This window comes from Haemaphysalis longicornis, unplaced genomic scaffold (assembly GCF_048455015.1).
Source record: "Haemaphysalis longicornis isolate Haplotype H1 unplaced genomic scaffold, Haemaphysalis longicornis Haplotype H1 scaffold_6, whole genome shotgun sequence".
In the NCBI taxonomy this organism is placed as follows: domain Eukaryota; kingdom Metazoa; phylum Arthropoda; class Arachnida; order Ixodida; family Ixodidae; genus Haemaphysalis; species Haemaphysalis longicornis.
The window spans coordinates 17,787,559-17,802,004 of record NW_027526407.1 but is presented as its reverse complement, the minus strand read 5'-3'; positions in this window follow the sequence as shown (position 1 = coordinate 17,802,004).

Here is a 14,446-nt window from a genome sequence, read left to right as displayed (position 1 = left end):
ACGGAGGACGTGGTGCTTACTCAGGCACTTAATCGACCCGCTCAGCAGCAAGACCGCAGCCGAATTCCACCTCACCATGGTCCTCAACACGTACAAGGGGGACGGCCGCAGGCTACTGGAAGAACTGAAGGCAAAATACCTCAAGACCGAGCAAGACCAGTGCCCGACGCCCGAGAGGTGTGGAGGCCCCGAAAACGAAGAGCTGGACAGACCGTTCACAATGAGGGAACTGTGGTCGGCCATTGACGAAAGCAACAGAAAGAGCTCCCCAAGCAGGCACGCGATGAAGTACAAGTTGCTTGAAAACATGAGCGAACTGGTGGCCCGTGGCCTTCAGGGGTGTTTCAAGGAAACCTGGCAGAGCTCGCGGCTGCCGAAAGAATTGAAAGAGGCAGACGATTGACAACATGCGGCCCATCTCCCTCACGTCGTGCGTGGGGAAGGTGATGGAACGTATGGTCCTTCGCCGACTTCAAAAACACTTCGAAGAAACAAACCAAACGTCCGAGACCTTGTATGGGTTCAGACAGCACCTGGGCACTCAGGATGTCCTGACCAAACTGCAAGACCTCGTCAAGAAGGCAACGGGGAACGCGCCGCGGGGGATACTCACCCTCGACCTAAAAGGGCTTTCGAAAACGCGTCTCACGTGAGCGTGCTTCAAAATCTAAACAAAACGGTATCGGGTCGGAAGACCTTTCATTACATCCAGTACGTCTTAAAGAGAACAGCGACCATCACGATAGGGGAAGAGAAGTCGGAGCCTGTCGAGCTCGGCGACAGAGGCACCCCTCATGGTCAGTCTTGTCGCCCCTGCTCTTCAATCTGGCCCTCCTGCCCTAGCCAAATCTACTCGAGCAAATATAAGGAATGGAGCACGTGCTGTACGCAGACGATAATACGTTGTGGACGACCCGAGCCGGGTCCAATTCCTGGGCGGAGGGAGCCTTGTAGAGGGCGGCGACGACCGTACACGAATATTCAAGGACCTGCGGGATGAGCTGTGCTCCCCAGAAATCGAAGCTTCTCATGGTTTAGGCGGAACGATCCAAGAAGGAACTGCCGCCGAACGTGACTATCACCTTCGACGGCCCCGCCATTAAACCGCCGGAACAGATCAGAATCCTGGGTCAGCTGCTGCAAAGCGACAGACGAGCCCACGCGGTCGTCACACAGATCAAGAACGCTTTGGAACCGATATTAAGGATGATCCGAAAGGTCTCTAACCGCAACACAGGCCTAAAGGAAGAGGACGCAATACGCCTATTGTGGGCGTTCGTAGTGTCGAGGGTGTCCTATTGTGCCCTGTATCTCCAGCTGACGAAGGCAAACACACCCTGAACACGATGCTGCGTAAAGCAACCAAGCAGGCAATATGCCTGCCGATCTACTCGTCCACCCAGAAACTGCTGGAAAATCGCACCCACAACACTATGGAGGAGCTGATCGAGGCTCACCTGTCCAACCAAAGGGCATGGCTAAGCCGAACGGAGCATGGCCGAGTCGTCCTGCAAAAAAGAGGTCGGCAGATAGAACCACTGCCAACAAAGGTAGCCCTTCCCGAGCAGTGTAACGAGGCCATTCAAACCAAGCCACTCCCAAGGAACATGAAACCGGGGAACGATGAAGGGAGGCGGACTGCCTGAGCCAATTCTCTGGCCCGACAGCTAGAGCAGAATCCTAGGTTACTCTACGCGCATGCCTCAATAGAAACCATGACGACCGAGCAATGGAGGTGTCTACGTCCATCGGCAAGCTCGTCGTCAGCGCGTCGCTGAGGACGGCAGACGCAGCCGTTGTGGAAGAAGCAGGTGTGACACTCGCACTCGTGCAAGTTAGCGTGGACACCGTGATCACAGATTCGAAGTCAGCCTACGGCAGCTTCCGAAGGGAAGCGATCTGTCCCACGGCGCGAGCCATTCTCTCCAAGCACAAGCCTCTGGAACGAGCCATCGAGCTCATGTGGGTACCGGCTCACTCGAAGGTGGAAGACAACTCCCTCGCATAGCACCGCGCACGAAAACTGTCCATCCGCGCCAAAGACGAGCCGGCTGAGCTACCGTATCCCGTGATGAGCTTTGAAGACATTACTGAGATGTATAGAAACGCGAGGTGCAAACTTCCCGAACCGCACCAACAATGAACCAGCAACAGCAAACGATTTTGCTGCGCACGCAGGCGGGATCGATAGCGCATCCGGTTCTGTTACACCGAACATACCCGGCGGAGCACGACACACTCTGCCCTTTCAGCAAAACGGAAAGAGGCACTTTGGCGCAAATCATAGTCCAGTGCAAAAACCTTAAGAACCCACCACCTCCTGTTCCCCCACCACCCCCAATCCCCAACCCCCCGAGCGATCGGAGATCTTGTTGCCCAGCCCCGCCCTGCCAACTCAGCTCGCAATGACGGCCGCGGGCCAGGAGTTGCTAGAGTCATATGGGTCCCGTGAATAGCGAACCACCCCTTCTGGTGCCTGTGCACTTCACCGAATTTTCGAGCTCAGTAAAGCTGACTTTCTCTCCCTCTCTGCCTAATGCATATTTCATATTCGTCTAAGGGTATTTCAAATCAAGTATAGAGTAAAACTCCGTTACTTCGTCCACCGCGGGATATCAGATAAGAACGAACAAAGAGTGCGTAGTAGAGGAAAACTTCTTCCTGTAAAAAATATAGAAACACGACATGTTGGACTCGTGTCGCTTCCTGCACGTGAGCCTCGGTCAACTTTATGGAAGTCTATCTACGAAAATATTTATGACGGGCACTTTTTGTGATTATGTTGAGTTTAAAATAGGTGTAAAGTTCTCCAAAAAAGTTTTGTGACTTACGAGAATATAAAATTTTTAAATAAATTATCAAATTCGGCACACAGTCTATTTTTAAAACGAAGCTATAGTGTTCCCACTGATGCCATTGCACGCCAATACGCCGTGCAGCAAAGCCCACTTCCTCTGAAGATGGTGATTCATTGGCGTGGTTAAGTGGATGGAATGAAACCTGGGTTCCTCGCATTTTGAAGCCGGCGGCTAAAAGGTTGCTCTATTTCGCACAGTCGATACAAACGCTAAGTAGGAGGTACTCATTCCTGCCGTACACCCCACACCTAAACGTTAGCCGTACGAAGTGGCAACCAAGCTATCATGCCCCGTTCGACCAGAACTGCCCCTTTTGCACGGCTACTGCCGAAGATGCCGACACAGAATATTTTCTGTGGACGTGCCCTTCATTGCAAGCGGCCAGAACACGACTTCTTCGAGGCGCAGGCTTCTACCCTGGCAGACCACTTGACCTTAATCGGTGGATATGGGGACCCCACCACCGCTCCTTTCTTTCGTTTCTTCGCTAAACGGGAGTTAACCTTAACTTGTAGCATAGTATTTATGTCAACGGGCATACTATCGCAAATAAAAAAAAACGTTTCGCACGCGAGGGCTGGTGGTGGTGGTGCCAAAAAATGTGGCTCATACTCAATCAGGGGGATTGGCCAGAAAGGGGACCTCGCATAGAAAATTTCAAAGTAATTAAGGAAACACATTTCAGTAATGAGATAATATATTAGGGAAATATATGCAGAACAAAAACTGCCCAAACATAAGACGTAGAATCAGGAAGTGTTGAAACCGACATAAAATTAAAATAAAAAATAAAGGAAAGAAAACATGAAAAGTATCTAGAGAAATAAAACAAGAAGGGAAGTTGGTAAAGGAGAGGCAGTGGGTGGGAGGGCACTGATAGGAGTGATCATACACGCAGGAATCTTTTTGATGGAAGCACGGCATGGCCTGGGGCTTGCCCGGGAGAGGGCGAGAGTTGCTGCTGGTATTTTGGAAAGGATGTGCTCACCTACATAGTGGCACGCACTCGCAGTGTGGGTTTGGCCAACCAAAGAGTCCGTCACTCGAAAGCTCTCCCCTCAGTCATCGTAGTCCTTAGACGAAAGCATTCAAGATTTTTTTTGAACTTTCAGCCTGATGCACAAAACGGTGCTGACCATACGCTTAAGGTGCAACTGGCACACAGATTTAACTAAAAACTGAAAAGCACAGTTCAGAAGGTGACACAACAAAAGGATCTACGTGTTCCCCGCATTGGAGCATAAATTTCCGGCATCGAGAATATTACAGATGTAGATTATAGCCATTGATATAAGAAAAATCAGTGGTTACTTGAGTGCTCAGATAAAAGTGGTGGCGATTGGGCCAAGGTGTTCATGTCTTCCGAACTAAAAAATATAGCGGGCATTCTCCCTAACGTGAAAACGCGGAGGGGAGGGGGTGGGCGAGGGTCGAATTACTCAGTGTAAAATTGTGTTCGTGGCGCGTTGCCTTTTTTGCCCACGGAGGTGAAACCATTGGAGGGTAGAAGTATACAGCTTTGCTGTAGACGTTTATCGTCTTTGAAACCCGGAGCGTTCTAGTTCGAGGCGTTGGAACGCGACCATCCTTTGTGAACGTTTACTATGTGCTGCATAAAGCGCAAGATGTTCGAAAACGAGTGCCCTTGTGTTTTATACCGTTACTACATGAAACATCGACGACGACAGGAGACGCCTAAGAGCTTGGCTATGGTACTTATACGAGCTATGAGCAGATATTTAATGGCTACAAATGTTTGCTCCTCGCAAGGTACGCCCCAAACGTATGCAGCTTCAATGTGTGCTGTCATCAGGTTAGTTGTAGTATAACGCTCGTGAAGAAACTAATGCAAATACCCATCGTAATAGCTTGTATAAAACGCCCTGTCCACCCTAAAGTAAATCATGTGTTTTGAGAACAGTGTTTTGTTAGGCTTTTTTATTTTTTTTTTTTTGTTTCAGTGATAATCTTATGTTGCTAAAGTTTGGGTTTGGGCCAGTTGGTTCATATTTAAACTGGGAAACAGCGCTTTAAACGAGGACAGCGAAGAAGGAGACACAGACACTAGCGCTAGTGTCTGTGTCTCCTTCTTCGCTGTCCTCGTTTAAAGCGCTGTTTCCCAGTTTAAATCTCATGTTGTGTTTTGTAGTGCGGGCCTAGATAGTCCCCGAAAAAAAATCCAGAATGTGCCATTCTGTTGCCTCTGCGCGAAACCAAAAGCCAGCATTCCTAAGGGTAAATGGCGATTCGAGGGAGAGAGTTGGTACCTTTTTTTGTAACGGGGAAGGCCATTAAGTGCGTAAAAACAAAAGAAAAGGCTGAAAAATACCAGGCTGCCTAATGCTGAATTTGGGCGCCGCTGTTAATGAGTTTTCACTGGGCGAAATTGTTTGATGCAAATAATTTCGGGGAGTAATTAGTTTATGTTTACAGTCTACTTTTAGTCTCCACATATCCACCTTTTTTGAAGAAAAACTCCTCTTCAGATGTTGATCGTCAGCAAGTAGCTCCCGTGGTCGGAGAGATGGAGGAGTGTATGTTAATCGTGCCTAACTATTGACTGGTTTTCAAAGAAGAGGTATATGAAAGTATTTCACGAGTTGGAGGGTGTCTTGGGAGGCGTCCAGGCACACAGGAACGGATGTTCTCTAACGCAGGAAGCAGAAAATTCCTGTTTGTCTTGATATATACCTCAACCAACCTCCTACTAACACCGGTGTAGACAGACGACTGATTATTGCGAGGTGCATGACGTGCAATGTGTATTCAGTGATCCCGGACCACCACTTCGAGCAACCCGCAATCCAAATTTTCTGTACAAAGCTCCACATCTTCATGACACACACCAAATATTTCTATAGGCAACATTGCTTTCCGACGCGCACACAAGCAGAAAGGCACTCCTGCTATCTCTTGCGGTCTCGGCGAGGCGCATTATTGATGCTTCCGCTGAGTGCACTTCTGGGTTCTGGGGCTGGCGTCGCTGAGCCTCGGCTTTGACGGCACGTTTAGCTGCAGCACTAGATGCAGCTTTTTCTTCGTCTGGGGAACCAATCGTGCTATCGTCGAACGCACGACTGCGAACCCTACTTTCGCTTCATCTCGCAGCATGTCGCCGCCATCAGAATGTCTCACGTGGCCTCGGCATGGGAGCATTCCTCTGCAACTTTTGCCCTTCTTTTACCTTCTGTTTTTCTTCTTGCTCATTTACGCCAGAGTTCGGTGTCATCTTAGTTCGCCCAAATACTAGGAGGCCTACGGCAGCACGGAACCTAGGAATCGGGTGTTTAAGAGTTCACGCTCTAAAAAGGAGAACGTGGTTAGACACACTGTTCGGACACAAAAAGCAACGAATGTGGAAACAGTCGGTTCCGGTTTTATCTGGGGTGCACATTTTCACCCACTCCATTCCAGTTGCCGCAAAGTCTACAAATCTTCATCTTAAGAAAAGTACAGCCCACCTAATTCCCGTTTAACCTATTTTGCATTCTAGCGTCCTGCCAGTTCTTTCAACACCACTTCAGCTACTCCCACATTTCAAATGCTAATAATCTGCACGCGGAGTAGTCGTCCCGCAAGAGACGTCTTAATGTTGTCTTCCTACCACCGGTGTAATAAAAATAGGCGACAATATTTTTAATCCCAAGTGGTTTTATACATTTAAATCCCGAAGGTGGTTTTGAAGAAATACAGGACTTATGCCTGGTAGTTAAGGGCCGTTGGCTATAACCCCTAAGCGAAAACCGCATGTAGACGTAGACACATATAGCAGCATAGCTGGAGAACGAAGCCGTGCCAGTAGCTGCATTGGTAAAGCTAGTTTCCCCGCTGTAAAGCACAGCCAGTGCCCCACGTTACAGCTTGTGGAAAAGCATAATGTGGCCACAGGAGTGCCGCTGAATACACTTCCTCAGGATATTCCTGAGACAGGATGTCGTCTTCCCGGAAGACACATGAAATAGATTAAGGGTATAACCCTCCCCGGAAACACCTCAAGCACCTTCCTGTCTCTACTTCAGATAAACATTGGTATCTCGTCCCACTCTGTTACAACACTTTAAAGGTTCTTTGTTTCTATAAAGCAACCCAGAGAAAACTTAGGCACTTCTTGTTAGTCATGTAGGCGAAAGTATTTTTCTGTAACAAAACACCGGTGAGTGTTCGGCCTGTTCCGCAGAGCACAGAGAATATTTTCAGCGTGCAAAAAAGACATAATAAGAAACAAATACTTGAAGCCTATATTGACTTGGACAATTGGGATCGATCTTGGGAACTCTTACTGCATGATGTACAGAAAAAAAACGCCTGAAATAGAAACGGGGACGCTCTGAAATAAAACGCCTGTCAAAAGCATAACTGAACCTTCTGTTTACGATTGGTTTCTTCGGACGAAAGTAATACAAGGAGTGGTTGTTACGGAAAAATAAAAATTGAATCATTATAATAGCTGCACTTGAAGGAAATCGTTTCTTTTTACGCCATTTTATACATGATGGAAGCGTTTTTTACCCCTCCGGTTTGCATCTTCCCCCCACTATTTGTGTTTGCCTCTTTCTATTGTTTCCAAAGAAGCCAGGAAATATTAGATTCAAGGTACAATATTTTGACTGCTGTGTAATAACTAGGACCCCATCATTTTTCAGGGGAGTACAAGACAAAATGGGAACCAGGTGGAAAATTGTGAATCGATTCTTCTATCAACAAATGGAAGCGTCTAGATCAAAAACACTGTTTGAACAAACTAGTCATTGCGTGGAAACAAATTCAGTTTCTGGTGTGTTGTTTCGCAATAGCCGCACTGTGTATTATTTGTTCTCGAAAGGTGCATTTGAACCACCTCATGAAAGGACCTGCGCACCGTGATATAGACGTTCATTTTAGGCGACCGCCGCTCGTCGCCTATAACACCGGCCGTACTCCTTTTCCCTTCGCACTACAGTGAATGCTATAGCGACTTCTGGTCTTCGGTGTTTACTCCTCATTTACAGGGGTGTCCCCGCACTGTGCTAGAGGGTGACTGGTCTTGGTTTGTATTTGACGACTGGAGTTGACTAGGCCAAAAGCATGCTTTATGCGGTCGAGTTTCTTCAAACGACACTCAGCGCAGAAACAGGGAAGAAGGTGAAACTCTTCTGCACCATGGAAGAGGATACCTTTCTCTTAACGCTCCTAGCAAACAGAAATAAAAGGTTTCTTGGGAAAAACTGTGGTGTTGACTTCAAATTCTTGCAATATATCCTCCGAGGTGCCTTCCGAGTTCGCGAACCTGCGGGACTCTTTCGGCAGAGCAACGCCCTGTTCCACTACCTGTCGGCAATCAAACGTTGCTGCAGTATCACTTCGGCTGAAGCCTTCGTCGTGCTTCTCAACATGTCATCTACCTCTACTAGCGCGGTCAGTCGACTATTGACCCCATCCCGGACTGTTTCATCATCATAAGAGACAAAGCTTTCCCCTCCAGCGTCCAGTAGAAAAACAGGCCCGCAAAACGGGATGCACATCTCTGAACGGTGTCAAGATGGCTGTAGACAGCAAAACAAGGGAGCCCGAAGCATATAATACACATTCCAGAAAAGAAATCTTTGGGGCCCTAGCAGCGGTCAACACTTGGGTTGTTGTCAAACATGTTTCACAAGGTTGTTCACTCAAAGAAATGTTCGTTCTGAACATGGTCTCTATAACACCGGCCGTACTCCTTTCCCCTTCGCACTACAAAGAATGCTATATCGACTTCTGGTCGTCACCGTGTGAACTTTGGCTGGAACGTTCTTGTTTCGGATCCTCTTCTACTCTCAAAAACGAAGCTAGATGGAGATCTGACGTGAAGCTGATCGTGCCTCAGTCCTGCCTGGTATATCCGGTATCTCTGACGAATCGTCAAACATTACTAGGTACGTCTTCTGGAGACTTGCTGTTTCGACGCTTAACGTTGGTTTATTTTTGGTAAATGTTTAAGCCCAGAGAATGCTTACTTCCACTGCGGTCGTGCCGTTGGACCTCAGGGTGGTGTTGAAGAACCACAACGCGTAATCAATTTTCTATACAAGCCTTTCCTGTCAGTGCGCAGGCCTTGATTCATTCCTTCACGTATCAATGTACAATACCTACCTTAATGCGTCGTCCACTATGCTGACAGAAGGTGATCACGCTGGTCAAAACCAGAATTCATTGCTCATTCCCGCCTGTTCTGAGGGCGTGAAAAATGGAACGCCCCGTTCTGCCTTACCACAATAGGTGCAAACTCGAAGGCGAATGCAATATCTTTCTGGCTGTACACAATGAACCTTAAGCCGCCATCCTGGTCGCAACGCCCATTTGTAACTGCGTAAAGTATTTCTAAGCATATAGAGATTTAATTCTTCAGATCTCCGACCCAGAATGGTTTCGACAACATGCTTTTTTACCATGCCATTCCTGCTCAACAAAAACCCGCAAGCAATCATTTTCGTCCAAATTTAGGAAGCAATGTTTATGTACGGTCTATCTGCGTCAGCTGGCTTTTTCGGTTTGGAATACCGCTTTTATTACGCGAAAATGACTAGACGGATAGGCGTGCACGAACATGACGAGGATTGCCGTTTGATTCCATACCAATAGGGCTAAAGGAACCGCAGGTTTATTAATCTCAAAAAACCTTGCTTGAGAATTCCCTTCTTGTAATTTTTGTTCACAACGAAAACTTTCACTCTTGTGTTCAAAGTAACATAGTGCTATTCTGCTCAGGGAAACATGGATATCAGTGGCAAGTAAATATAAAGAAAAGGCACAAGAGGCGGCGCGCACCACAATTGTTCTGCATATACAAATACCACTTATCTACTTCTCTGTTGCTCTTGACTCTCCAAATAAATATCATCATCATCATCATCATCATCATCATCACCAGCCTATCTACGCCCACTGCAGGGAAAAGACCTCTCCCATTATTCTCCAATTACCTCGGTCCTGTGCCAACTGTGACCAATTTATCCCCGCAAACTTCTTGATCTCATCTGCCCATCTAACTTTTTGCCGCCCCCTGCAACGCTTGCCTTCTCTAGGGATCCACTCTGTTACCCTTAATGACCAGCGGTTATCTTGCCTTCGCATTACATGCCCTGCCCACGTCCATTTCTTCTTCTTAATTTCTACTAATATGTCTTTAACACCAGTTTGCTCTCTGACCCACTCCGCTCTCTTGTTGTCCCTTAATGTTACACCTATCATTTTCCGCTCCATTGGTCGCTGAGTCGTTCTCAATTTAAGTTGAACCCTCTTAGTGAGCCTCCAAGTTTCTGCCCCGTAGGTGAGTACCGGTAAGATGCAGCTGTCATACACTTTCTTCTTCAGCGACAACGGTAGGCTGCTATTCATTATCTGAGAATGTCCGCCATATGCACCCCACCCCATTGTGATCCTTCCAATTATCTCTGCCTCATAGTTGGGATGTGGGGTCACAACTTGGCCTAAGTAGATATATTCGCTTACCACTTCCACTGCCTCGCCACCTACCTCAAACTGCTGTGCTGTCCCGAGGTTATTGATCATTACTTTAGTTTTCTGCATATTATTTTCAGGCCCACGGTTCTACTCTGTTCGCCCAGTGCGGAAAGCGTGCTTTGCAATTCGTCCCCCGAGTTACTTAGCAAGGCAACGTCATCAGCAAATCTGAGGTTACTGAGGTATTCTCCGTTAACCCTTACTCCCACCTGTTCCCAATCCAACGTTCTGAATACTTCTTGTAAGCATGCTGTGAATAACATTGGAGAGATTGTGTCTCCTTGTCTGACACCCTTCCTTATAGGTGTTTTACTGCTCTCCCTATGGAGGATGATGGTAGCTGTAGACCCACTGTAGATATCCTCTAGTATTCTTACATAATGCTCATCTACCCCCTGGTTCCGTAATGCCTGAATGACTGCTAGGGTTTCGACCGAGTCAAATGCTTTCTCATAATCTATGAAGGCTATATAAAGGGGTTCAGTAAACTCAGCGCACTTCTCTTTCACCTGATTGATCGTGTGAATATGGTCCATTGTTGAATAACCTTTACGAAACCCTGCTTGTTCTTTGGGTTGACTGAAATCTAAGGTTGCAGAGATTCGGTTAGCCATTACCTTGGTAAATACCTTGTAGACGACTGACAGCAAGCTGATCGGCCTGTAATTTTTCGGCCTGTAATTCGCTTACCACTTCCACTGCCTCGCCACCTATCTCAAAGTGCTGTGCTGTCCCTAGGTTATTGATCAGATTTATAGAAAAAACTAAAACTTGCCTTAGTTGATTTCGATGTACATTAAAGATTACTCAGACGGTTTAAATTTTTTGTCGGCCTCGATATACGGTGTTCCTCATAGTACAGGAGCAGCTTGAAGGCATCAAATTCACCAATATTTTTGGGAAGTGCGTTTGTACGGGAAAACCATGGAATAGAGGGCCCCCCACATGATTTTGGATTATTGCAAGCGGAATTCCCAAAGAAAAAAATTGTCCTTTTTTTGCTGCCTTCAGCCATCGAGTCAGCAAAACACCAAGGGTAGACCTTGCTCTGGATTTGTCACATCCAAACGTGTCTTTAAATGTTAAATGGTTCAGGATTTGTATAGCGGACAAGTTCGCGTTTTATAAGTATCCTTCTATTAATTATATATATATATATATATATATATATATATATATATATATATATATCTGCAAAGAAATCCATTAGCGTATCGTATGCACTTTTGCAAGGAACCTTTTCAGACACTGTGTATTTTGTATTGGAAGAAACAGAAGCACTAAAGTAGATGACGCCCGCGGAAAGGCCGGTTCATCCTGTCGTGTCACATTTGTCCCGCGCTTATTCTTTCTCCTTGCTCTCCTGTTTCGTCCCTTTCGGTGGTGCATTGTTTTTCAGGGAACACTTTCAGTCACTGAGGAAACTTGCCACTCCTTTGATCCTGCTATTCTTTCCGAAGGAGGGTGAAGTTCTGTGCCGGGAAATTAGAAATCGTTTCCCAAAAGAGTACGATCTCGTGATTTATGCTTCCAATCAACCTTCCGTTTTAATGGCAAAATCTAATACCACATTTCGCAACTTAGTAAACGGAACAATAGCGGGTGTCTGGCTGCTCGGAGGCGTATTCATTATTACGTACACATCCGTAATAGCTACCTCAAAATACATTCCAATTACCAGAGCAATATAAACTCATGTAAGTGAAGGTCACTTTAGCAGTATTTTAGCTTGCATCCTTGGTTAGCTGACAGCGAGAAAATTGTCCTAGGTCACCAAAAAGTCGACTTCATACGTGGCCATCGTAGGTATTTTTTATGCTCCAAATGATGCGAAAAAGTATACCTATGGTATTTAAACATGTCCCCTGATCAGGTGCGGAGGGGACTAACCGGAACGCACTCCTAACTTTAGGGGTTTGACGTTCACTGTGATGGGAGATTGCAGAGAGCGGATTGCGACCTAAACAACAGCCACAAACAAAACGAAACGGGAGAATATGTTTCCAAGGACAGCCCGACTCTTGGTGCTTGCTTTTGTCCCTAAAACAACATACGGGTTTGGTGGGAAAGTAGCTGGTAAATCTTAACTGCCTCATCTGTTTTCGTAATCTGGCCGAATTGATAACTATTGTCTGAAACATTACGCAACTTTTATCCGGAAAAAGCAAAGTTTTGAATGCACCGAAATTGTATTCATTCTTACGGTCGCTTTAAACAACAAACAACGTTTTCACATTTCGGCGATATTTTAACTCACCCAACTGGTTCGAGAATCGGTTCAAGCTTCCTAAACGGTTCTGGAACCTGTTCGGACTGTGTGTTTCTCGAACCTGAATGAAATTAATTCTCAGAAATTCGAACCTTCAACGAACCACACTTTTTCGGTTCGACACACAAGTACAAATGCCGGTAACACGTTGCTAGCTATGCTTCTGCGGCCTGCCTTAAATCCCTCAACAGTGCAGCGATTGTTTCTGCTGTCGCCAAGTAGAGCAAAATTTAGAGGTCACGCAGTACATCATGAATCTTTCTCGTTAAAAAATCGTGTTTTCGTGGCTGCATTTCACCTGAGTGATTTTTAAAAAGCTATTAGTTCCAAGATGAACTGCGCAGTATTTTGTCTTCGGTGCCGTTTTGTGCGCGCACTGCCAAGACCGCGTGCACCGTATAATATTTTATACCGTTACTATATGAAACGATGACGACGACAAGAGACGCCAATAGCCCGAGCCCCTAAGGGGCATGGCCCTGAAACTTAATCGAGCTGTGAGCAAATTTGTTATGCCGACAAATTTTCGCTCGTCGCAAGGTACGAACCGAACGTATGCGGCTTCGATGTATGTTGTCATTCTGTCAATTGTAGTATAACACTCCTGAAGAAACTAACGCAAATACCCAACGGAATATCTTCTATAAAACACTCAATTCGCCGTGACAAAATTTATGTGTGCTGAGAAGTTTTTTTGTAGTCATTTAGGGTTTTCTTTTCTATTTTTGTTTTTTTAATATTGTCATGTTCTGTTTTTTTAGTGCGGGCCGACATAGTCCCCAAAAAGAAAATCCAGGATGTGCCACTTTGTTGCAAATGCACAGAACAAAACACCAGCACTCTTAAGGGTGAATGTCGGCTCGAGGGAAGGAGTTCATATCTTTTTGGAAACGGAGAAGCAAATTTAGTGGGAAGAACGAAAAAAAAGAAGGCTGATGAATACTATACTGCCTAATGCTGAATTTGAGTGCCGTTATTTATCTGTTTTAACTGCGCGAAATTTTTTCATGCAAATATTTTTGGGCAGAGATTAGTTTATATTTACAAACCACTTTTATTTTTTCTTTGGGGCCTTTTTGTGCGCGCACTGCCAAGACCTCGTGCAGCACCTACTGCAGTGTTTCAGTGCTTGAACCCCCTTCTGCAGCGTAACAACCGGTATGAAAGACTACAATATTGAGTCAGTGAGCCTGGCTAGGGGGCAAACAACAGAAGCCCACAGTTCCAAGACAGGAGGTAATTCCCACGGAAGGAATCTGTAATCACTCCCTGTGCCACCCGTTTAACATCTGTTCAGTGTGAAAAAGGGTATTAAGGCTCGCTGAAAGGACGTGCCCTTATTATAGGCTACGAATTTTATAAACGGGTCAAACCCGGCCTTGTAGAATTTCGAGAAGATAAGTAAGGAGTATTTTGGTTTATTTTTAGCTCGAAACAAATACATAACGCATTGTGTAAGACGGGCAATTGAGGCGACGGAAGTCTGGTGTGAATACAAGGGCCTTCGAAGCATTCTATGCCATGTGCATTGCGCTATGAAACACATGTAAAAAAACCACGCTTCTAGGCAACCCTTGGGCCTGCAGAGAGCCACGTAAGAACAGCACAGGGCATTTAGAACGACACGCGCTCTCTTGAACAAGGTGTGGAAGATGCACAATCTAGTAAGGCCGCTCTGCGCGTCTGTACCATTCTCAGCCACGAAAAGAACAAAGCGTAAAAGCATTAAAACAACATGAAATACGTTCAAACACATTAAAATTATTTTGCTACACCGTCAATCATTTGTTACCAATCCCGAAAACATGTTCTGAGTCAAAACCAGTGGTAAACGACACTG